This window comes from Nicotiana attenuata, unplaced genomic scaffold (assembly GCF_001879085.1).
Source record: "Nicotiana attenuata strain UT unplaced genomic scaffold, NIATTr2, whole genome shotgun sequence".
In the NCBI taxonomy this organism is placed as follows: Eukaryota; Viridiplantae; Streptophyta; class Magnoliopsida; order Solanales; family Solanaceae; genus Nicotiana; species Nicotiana attenuata.
The window spans coordinates 916667-927924 of record NW_017670312.1 but is presented as its reverse complement, the minus strand read 5'-3'; positions in this window follow the sequence as shown (position 1 = coordinate 927924).

Genomic DNA, 11258 nt, shown 5'->3' with positions numbered 1-11258 from the left:
TATATATATATATATATATATATATATATATATATATATATATATATATATATATATATATATATATATATATATATATAAGTAAAATGTTGGTCCATCCTAAGATAACCATGAGTCAGCCCAAATGATTAAAAACAAAGTTTCTTCCATAGATCCAATAAAGTGCATGTCTTTTTTTTATTAATTTTTTTTCTTTTTCTTGATAGCTTAATTATTTTCAATTAATTTAAACGCTATGCAATTATTAGGCGCGCTTTAACTTACGGAATCGCTTGCGTAGCGTGATGTTCAACATTCAATAAATTAATTCAATAATCTCATACCATACCCATTAGTTTTTAGTTAAATTTTAATTTAGTTAATCCTTTGTTAAAATTGTGGATTCGTTTGCGTAGCGCAACAGTTGACTTTTAAATTTTCAAGAGCTAATTTTCCAAAATGTAGTAATTTTCTAAAAGTATTAAAAATAATTGATTGTCATGATTTCGGATTCGCTTGCGAGGCGTAATTATGACAAGTTAATTAATTATTTTTATTCGATCACGAATTCGCTCGCGTAGCGTGGTTATGACAACATAATTTATTTTAAAAAATATTTTTTTCTTAATAAATCTAATAATCAAGAAATAAAAGCGGATAGGTAAAACATAAAAATTAAATAAAGCACAATTTATCTAAAATTAATTCAAGCCAATTTTAGTCAATAAAAGCGACCGTGCTAGAACCACGGGACTCGGGGAATGCCTTACACCTTCTCCCCGGTCAACATAATTTCTTATCCGAACTTTATTTTCGCAGACCGATAAAAATAGAGTCAAACCTTCCTTTGACTAGGGATTCAAATAAATGGAGACTTGGAACACCCAGAAAAATCAATTCCAAGTGGCGACTCTGAACAATAAAATAATCCCTATTTCAAAATTGTCACTTTAATTGGAAAAACTCTTTAACCCACAAATGCAATACATTTATCTTTATTTGGGGTAGAAAAGGGGTGTGACAAAGGTTTCGGCGTCGTCTTTCGACAATTTCGAGAAATCAGACCTGGTATTGGAGTTACAAGGAACTATCTCCTCCGGCGTTGGGAAGCTTCCATCCTCGACGACCGCGCAAACGTTCTTCGCATGAGGGGGAAATACCATCTAGAGGGACTGCGTCACTTCCCTCGCTAGACTCAGAAGGTACGATAGACATGTTTTAATGAAAGAGAGAGGTACCGAACAACGGAGGATTAAAAACGACGAGAATCGCTGGAACAGAGGTGAAAGTTTCAAAACAATGGGAGAGAAAGAAGGGGATATAGGGTTTCAATATAGGAAATCTGTAAACTTTGAAATTACACCCTCACATCCCTATTTTGTAAGGATTCAAGCATCAGAATGGAAAAATTGGCTCATTATTACCAGGCACCGGAATCGAAGCGGCAAGTCCAATCAGGAGTCACACGTAAAACGAAGCAAAGCATCAAGAATACTCGTCATGATGACGCATGACGTAGTGACGTCATCTTGATTCATTGACAGCACAACTCCAACAAACCAACCATGAGATAGAGCGTTTAAAAATCGCAGCTCGTGAAGGGACATATTGCCATTTCATAATCAATCATCACGACCCACTGAGCTCGCTCAATCGTTTCGACTGTAATAAATAGAATCCGCTCATCAAGACCGCCTAAGGTCGACCTCAATTAGTGGAGGTGCTAACTGTATGGGTCAAATTCTGTCCTTAGAATATTCAGGTCAAGATAACATTATGGGAAGAATCCTCAAATTGTCATTTATTAAAATGGTCCGAGAAGCCGCACAGCATGTGGTCGAGGAGTCGATGAGAGTCGTAGTCAAGGCATCAACGAGGATCGAGGTCGAGGTCGAGTATTGGCGATGAAGCTGTAACTGCTAGTTTTCAAGATATGATCTTAAAGAGAATATTCTAGTGGATATTCTCTTCATTTGTAGTATTAGCATTTTTTTGGAATGTGTCTCGTATAAATAGAAAAACAAACAGTGATAAAGGGGTGACATTCATTTGTAAGAAAAGCATTTGACAAAAAGATTCGGTCTTCACTCAATACAAAGATCTAATTTTCACTCTGATTCTTATCTACACTTTCCGATCGGATCCGAGAAATCCTCGATTATTCAAGGATTTATCTTTCAGTCATTGTCAGGTAGAAGGTTCATTTGTTCCACCCTTTACTGATTGAGTCATTCCCTTATCTACTTAATTCTATTTATTATTTTTCATTGAATATTATATGCTACACCATTGTTCTTGATTTTCAAAATACTTATCACGTGGTACCACCACTATCCACATAAACACTTATCAATTGCTTTTTCTAATATTAAGATCTAAGGATATTATTATTAACTAGGATTAACTTTTGTTTATATAAATTTAATTATTTGAACCAAGATTTATATTTTTGGTCAAACAGTAACGACATCCTATGGAGGAAAATCAGCGTCGTGACACATATCGTTTCATAATGTATCGTATCGTATGTATTATATTATATTATATCGTTTGATGAATATAACATTTGGATAGAGTGTATCATTTGACGTCGTTTCATGATATCAAGCACTAGAAATACGAAGAATAAACTTGAAATATTATAAAAAAATATATGATTTGAGGCAGAACTATTATATAAAAAGGACGAGTGAAGGATAAAATAAAATAATTTAATAACAATGACGGGCAGGATAAGAGAAAAAACTGACAAGGTAACGACGCGATCACACTAAATCGCTCTCTGCATGAAGTGTGCCACTTTCCGTTGTTGCGTAACAATAACTTTAATGATAAGATATAATAAAATTTAAGTAACAATTAAAACAAATATTATATTTAAAGTAACAATACAATACAATAGGCAACATCCAAACAAGCTTAGGGAAATTGAGACCATGAGAAATGGAGAAAAGCTAGATTTGAAGAAAACATTATCAAGGCCCCACTGCCCCGTTATATTGTTGATCATATGTACAATATAGCAGACCTATAGTGGTGAATTAAATAAGCCTCTTTGATGTAAGCCTTCAAATAGTTTGAGAATGCAAGTAAATCTTTTAACACCATGCATGTCAATCCGCTTAAATTCTTAAGCCGCAATAGCAGGGACAGAGGTAGTGTGGTAGTTACGGATTGAACGAACCCATTAACTTTTGCTTAAAGTCTGTATTTATATTAAAAGTTTTATTAAATATGTAAAATATTTAATGTGAACTAAGGGGGTGTTTAGATTTGCTTTTAAGCTGGTCAAATTAGCTTCTAAGTTCTTTTCTAAAAAAAAATTCAGTGTTTGGCAAAGTCAAAAAGTGCTAAAAATAAGTTTAAAACTGCCTAAAACAAGCCAAAAGCAATAAGTTGCAACTTATTGTTTTTTTGCTTAAAAGTTATTTCTGCTGAAAAACTACTTTTTTTAAATCTATTCCGAACGGGTTCTAAGTAACTAAAACGATCTAGGATTCAATGATAAGATCAGAATTCATAACTGTCACATCTGGGCTCTACCTCTGGCAAGCAGGTGGAATATTTCACTTTTGTAAAAGTTGTTCTGAACCTCATTTGGATGCTTTAGAAAGGAATTTCAGCATTTAAAGAGAAGTACATAAGTTTGGATCCTCACGCTTTAAAAAATCCTGCTTTAGTTTGACCAAAATAAATCCTCTTTTAGTTTTTAAATTTTTTTTTAATTTTCGTTCAATCGTGCATGTATAATAGATATTGTAGTAAACATATCTATGAATGTCTGGACAAAGCAAGTTGTCATACAATAAAAAATAAATTTAGTAGCTAGAATGGTGGAATTACCGGGTCTTATGGAGTAAATATATAAAATATCTATTATCCTAATCATGATTAAAACCTATATTAATTAATTATTTCTAAATATTAATTTAAAATGGGACATGTGTCTCCTAGCTAATTAGTACAATCTAACTTACAGCTTGTTTGGATGGTTGTTATATATCGTTCATAATGTATCGTATCGTATTATATGATATTATATTATATTGTACCGTATCGTTTGATGAATACGATATTTGAATATATTGTATTATTTGTCGTTATTTCATGATATCAAGCACCAGCAATATGAAGAATTTTTGAAGACTGAAGGTGCAAAATGCAAAGCTATGGACTAAAGTGTAATTTAGAAAACTTATAACTGAAACTAGGAAGTTAGTTACTAACTACCTTGTGTTAGTTATGAGAATATCTGGATCATCTCTCTCTCTCTCTCTCTCTCTCTCTCTCTCTCTCTATATATATATATATATATATATATATATATATATATATATATATATATATATATATATATATGTGATCAACTCATTGTAAATTTAACTCAATAAAATGAATACAATACACCTTGATTATTCCTCTCTCAAGATCATCTGATTCTCTCTTATTCCTCGACTTCATCTCTTGCATCTAATTCTTTTCTTCTTCTTTCTCTTCTTCTGAGTTTTTTATTGAGCTTCTTAGCTCATATAGTAAATCATAAATCAGTTCATGAGCCCCAAGCCCTAGAGCTTGAAGATCAAATCAATTCCGCACAAACTTCTGAAAAAGTTCATTCAGTTCAAAGAAACAAGGATGAGCATCAATGGAAATCACGAAGGTATCACGAATGTTGTTGCATCTGGCGGAGGAAGCCATCAAGCTTCTCTTGGAATCGACTACAATAATCCTCTATTTCTGCATCCATCAGATGTGAGTGGTATTCAGATTATCACATTCCAACTCATAAGTATTGAAAACTACTATATCTGGTTTCGATCTATGAGGCTTTCTCTGTTAGGAAGAAATAAACTAGAACTTGTTGATGGTTCATGTAAAAATGAAGATATCCCTGAAGCTATGAGGAACCACTGGGAAAGGGATAATGCTATAGGTCTTTCATGGATAATGAGTTCAGTAGCAAAAGGACTTCTAGGAGGCATTATGTATGCTACTAATGCACAAACTGTTCATGAAAGATTTAACAAAATTGATGGTTCAAGAACCTTCAATGTTCATAAAGAAATTGCTACTTTAACTCAAGGAATTGCTACTGTGTCTAACTATTTTTTGAAAACTGAAAGATCCATGGGAACAATTTGAGACGTTAGTTCCCGCCCCTAGTTGCAACTGTGAGAAATCCAAAGATTTTAGACTGCATTTGCAGAAGCTGAAGCTGTTTCAATTTTTGATAGGGCTTAATGATTCGTATGCCCAGGCTAAAAGCCAAATCTTGCTCATGAGTCCTATGCCTTCTGTAAACCAAGCGTACTCTATGGTTTTAAGTGATATAAAGCCAAAAGTCAGTCAACAATGTGACTGGTATTCTAGGTTCCAATCCTGCAGTTTTTCGAGGAAACTATGAGGGTGCTATGTTCACTAGAAATGGTGGTGGTAATTAGACCTATAAGTCCAAGAAGAACTACAACTTAGAATGTGATGTGTGCAAACTCAAGGGTTATACTAATGAAAATGTCACGACCCTAACCCGGACCCGGTCGTGATGGCGCCTCCCATGAAGACAAGGCCAGCCAACTATTCACAATTCGAAGTTAAACAACTAAATAGCGAGAAAACAGTCTAAAATATGATTTAATAATACTAAGTAGCAGATAATATCATAACAATGTGGAAGAACAGCCCAAATACAACCCTAACCGGGGTGTCACTAGTCATGAGCATCTATAAGTCATAATACAAGTACGCCGAGTCTATGCGCTAGTAAAAATGTCTAAATATAGATAGAAGTGATAAAGGAGGAGAAACACGGGACTACGGATGCCAGGCAGCTACCTCGTGAACTCCGAATGTCCGCCTGAAGCTGGAAGGATCAACACTCGGGAGCGGAACCAGATACGCCTGAATCTGCACACAGGGTGCAGGGAGTAAAGTGAGTAACAAATGTAAATAAAGACTAAAAGCGATAAATCACGTAAGGACAAGGCATTCAATAATGCAGTAGTAAAATCATTTGAAAACAGTAAACCAGTCAAGAGATAAGTAGAAATCCTTTTTCAATAAGTAAGCATATAATTGACAGGCAATTAAGGAAAATAAACACGTAAAGGTTCGCCCCTCGGGCACTGTATCAACAAAACCGTCCCCCGAGCAACATCGCAGAACAATACCAGCCCCTCGGGCTCAATCTCGAATCACAATGGGTACCTGCGCTCACTGGGGGTGTGCAGACTCCTGGAGGGGCCCCTTACGGCCCAAGCGCAATATCAAGCCATCTCGTGGCGTCATCACCAGGCCCTCGGCCTGATATCAATCAAGCCATCTTGTGGCGTACATATCTCAAGCCCTCGTCCTCAAATCAATATCAGTGTTTCCTCAAAACATAGGCCCTCGGCCTTACTCAGTCAAAAAATCCTCACAAGCCACTCGTGCAATAGTAAAATAGTGTTTATCAGCCCAAACATCATTTAAAAATATCATTTAAGTATAAAAATGGAGTAAACATGGCTGAGCATAAAAACAGTGGAAAATAACATGACTGAGTTCAAGTATAAAGTGAAAACAGTGAGGAAAATTCGATAAAAATCCCCGAAGGGTTCAAATAGTTGGCACGAAGCCCAAATATGGCATTTAGCCCAAATAAGGATGACAGCAAATAGATTTCAGTTAAATACGCGGTAAAATCATCAACTGGGACGGACTAAGTCACAATCCCCAATAGTGTACGACCCCACGTTCGTTATCAAGCGTATGCCTCACCTTAATATAGCACTACGATGTGCAATCAGGGGTTTCAAACCCTCAGACCATCATTTACAATCATTACTCACCTCGAACCGGCGAAATCTCTAGCTCGCGATGCCTTTGCCCCTCGAATCGGCCTCCACACGTGTCCAATCTATCCAAAATCAGAACAAGGACGTCAAAATAGGCTAAGGGAACGAAGCCCAAGCGAAAACAATCAGTAATTAACACAAATCCTGAAATTTCCAAAACCCAACCCTCGGGCCCACGTCTCGAAATTCGATAATTTTTACACCAATAGATTCCTTATCTTCCCACGAGTTCAGACATACCAAAAGTTCAAAAAACCCACCTCAAATGGTCTATCAATTCCTCAATCATAGGTCTCCAATCCTAAACCCTAGCTTCCCCAATTTTCACCCTTAATTTCCAAAAATTCTAGCTCTCATCCATGAAATAATAGCATAGGAACGAGTTTTTGGTCCAAAATCCTTACCTCAATGAAGTTCCCTTGAAATCCCTCTTCCAAATCGTCCAAAAAGCTCCAAAGCCGAAGTCAAAAATGGTGAAATAACCCAAAATTCGCGAAGCACCCTTTTTATTCTGCGGTACCGCATATGCGGTCTTTCCTCCGCTTCTGCGGAAATTACTTAATGGACCAACAACCGCGCCTGTGATCAACCTTCCGCATCTGCGACTCCGCAGATGCGGTCCACTAAGCCGCCTCTGCGATCTCTGATCCTCAGGCCTCATTTCGCTTCTGCGGCTAATCAACCGCGCATGCGGCGCCGCACCTGCGGTCCCCAATCTGCCGGTGCGAAAATACCAAAAGCAACAAATTCAGCAGATGCAACAAGATCCAAACTTCTCCGTTAACCATCCGAAATCACCCCGAGGCCCCCAGGGACCTCAACCAAAAGCACAAACATATCCAAAAACCTTATTCAAACTTGTTCCAATCAATCAAAACACTTCAAAAACATCAAATCGGCAAAACACATCGGATTCAAAGCCTAAGTTCTAAAATCTTCCGAAATTCCTCTTTTGATCAAAACCCCACCAAACCACGTTCCAAATAATCTGAAATTTTGCACACACATCCCAAATACGCAACGAAGCTATTGCAACTTCGGAGTTCCATTCCGACCCCTATATCAAATCTCGCCTACCAACCGGAAATCGCCAAAATATCAACTTTGCCAATTCAAGCCTAAATCTTCTCCGAACCTCCAAAACCCATTCTGATTCACACTCCTAAGTCTCAATCACCTCCCGAAGCTAACCAAACCATCGGAACTCACATCCGAGCCCTCTAACACATAAGTCAACAATCCAGTTGACTTTTCCAACTTAAGCCTTCTTAAGGAGACTAAGTGTCTCAAACTTTATCAAAATCATTCCGGATTCAATCCGGACCCAACCCCGATACCACAAAAAACACGACAAACAAAAACATAAAGAAGCAGAATGGGGGAAACGGAGCGGTAACTACATGATACAACTGGCCGGGTCATCGCAATCTCCCAACTTAAACAAACGTTCGTCCTCAAACGAGTCAAGAAACATACCTGAAGCCAAAAAACAGGTAGAGATATCTGCTATGTATCTCCCGCTCAGTCTCCCAGGTAGCCTCCTCCACGGTTCGACCTCTCCACTGCACTTTCACCGGAGCTATACCTTTGACCTCAACTTTCGAACTTGACGCTCCAGAATAGCTGCTGGCTCACATATCATAAGTCAAATCACACCTCCAATTGAACTGTGTTGAAATCCAGAACATGAGACGGATCTCCAAGTATACTTTCGAAGCATAGAAATATTGAATACCGGTATGCACACTCGACAACTGCGGGTGGCAAAGCAAGCTCATAAGCCACCTCCCCAATCCTCCGAAGTACCTCAAAAGGTCCAATGAACCGCGTAGTCAACTTCCCTTTCTTTCCAAACTTCATAACACCCTCATGGGCAAAACCTTCAACAGAACCTTCTCACCAACCATGTAGGACACATCTCGAACCTTCCTGTCACCATAACTCTTTTGCCTTGACTGCGTTGTAGGAAGTCTCTCCTGGATCACCTTCACCTTATCCAAAGCATCCTGCACCAAATCTGTCCCCAATAGCCTAGCCTCACGGCTCGAACCAACCAACTGGAGATCTACTTTGCCTCCCGTACAAGGCCTCATATTGGAGCCATGTGAATACTCGACTGGTAGTTGTTGTTATAAGAAAACTCTACAAGCGGTAGAAACTGATCCCATGACCCTCTGAAATCAATAACGCAAGCGCGTAACATATCCTCAAATTTCTGAATAGTGCACTCGGACTGCCCGTCCGTCTGAGGGTGAAAAGCTGTGGTCAACTCCACCTAAGTACCCAACTCTCGCTGAACATACTTCCAAAACTGGGAAATAAACGAGTGCCCGATCTTAATGATGGAAAACTGGGACACCATGCAACCGAACAATCTCCTAGATAAATATCTCTACTAACCGCTCTGAAGAATAGGTAGTACAAATAGGAATGAAATGCGCAGACTTGGTCAGCCGATCAACAATCACCCAAATAGCGTCGAACTTCTTCAAAGTCTGTGGGAGCCCCCAACTACAAATCCTTAGTGATCCGCTCCCACTTCCACTCTGGAATATCCATCCGCTAAAGCAAGCCACCGGTCTCTGATGCTCATATTTCACCTGCTGACAATTGAGACACCGAGCTACAAATTCCACAATATCTTTCTTCATTCTCCTCCACCAATAATGCTGTCTCAGATCCTGATAACATCTTCGCGGCTCCTGGATGAATAGAATACCGTGAGCTATGGGCCTCCTCCAAAATCAACTCCCATCTACATTGGCACACCAAATCTGGCCTTGATCCTCAACACCCCATCATCTCGAATAGTCACATCTCTGGCATAATCATGCTGAACTCTTCCTTAAGGACAAACAAATGTAGATCATCATATTGGCGCTCTCTGATGCGGTCATATAAGGAAGACCGAGAAACCACATAAGCCAATACCCGACTGGGCTCCGAAATATCCAACCTCACGAAACGATTGGCCAAAGCCTGAACATCAACCGCAAGAGGTCTCTCCCCAACTGGAATATATGCCAAACTCCCCATACTCACTGCTTTTCAGCTCAAAGCATCGGCCACAACATTGGCCTTTCCCGGATGGTACAATATAGTGATGTCATAATCCTTAACCAACTCCAACCATCTCCGCTGCCTCAAATTAAGATCCTTTTGCTTGAACAAATGCTGAAGACTGCGATGATCAGTGAATACCTCACAAGATACGCCATAAAAATAATGCCTCCAAATCTTCAACGCGTGAACTATGGCAGCCAACTCCAAATCATGAACGGGGTAGTTCTTCTCATGGGGCTTCAACTGACGAGAAGCATAAGCAATAACTCTACCCTCCGGCACCAACACACAACTAATCCCTACTCTCGAAGCATCACAATACACGGTATATGAACCAGAAGCTTATGGCAAAACCAACACTGGAGTTGTGGTCAAGGCTGTCTTGAGCTTCTGAAAGCTCTCCTTACACTCGTCCGACCATACGAATGAAGCACCCTTCTTAGTCAACTTGGTCAAGGGCGATGCAATAGATAAGAATCCCTGAACAAACCGGCGATAATAGCCTGCCAAACCAAGAAAGCTGCGAATCTTTGTGGTTGAGGACGGTCTGGGCAAACTCTGAACCGCCTCTATCTTCTTTGGATCAACTAGAATACCCTCATTGGACACCACGTGTCCCAAGAATGCCACTGAACCGAGCCAAAACTCACACTTGGACAATTTTGCGTATAGTTTCTCCTCCCTCAATCTCTGCAACACAACCCTCAAATGCTCTGCGTGCTCCTCCTGACTATGCGAATATACCAAAATATCATCAATGAAGACTACGACAAATGAGTCAAGATAAGGCCGGAACATGTTGTTCATCAAATGCATGATTGCTGCTGGGGCATTAGTCATCCCAAAAGACATAACTAGGAAATCATAGTGACCATATCTGGTCCTGAAGGCCGTCTTATGAATATCTGAATCCCTGATCTTCAACTGGTGATAACCCGAACGGAGATCAATCTTGGAGAACACTCTCGCTCCCTGAAGGTGGTCGAATAAATCATCAATGCAAGGCAAATGATACTTGTTCTTAATTGTTACCTTGTTCAATTGCCTATAATCAATGCACATTCTCATAGTGCCATCCTTTTTCTTCAGGAACAGGACCGGCGCACCCCAAGGCGACACACTAGGCCGAATGAACCCCTTATCAAGAAGTTCCTGAAGCTGCTTCTTTAACTCCTTCAGCTCTGTTGGTGCCATATGATACGGCGGAATAGAAATGGGCTGAGTGCCCGGCACCAGGTCAATACCAAAATCAATATCCCTATCCGGTGGCATGCCCGGCAGGTCTGCAGGAAATACATCAGGGAAATCCCTCATGACTGGGGCAGAATCAATATTGGGAGTCTCAACTCCGACGTCCCTCTCAAAGGCAAGATACGAAAGACA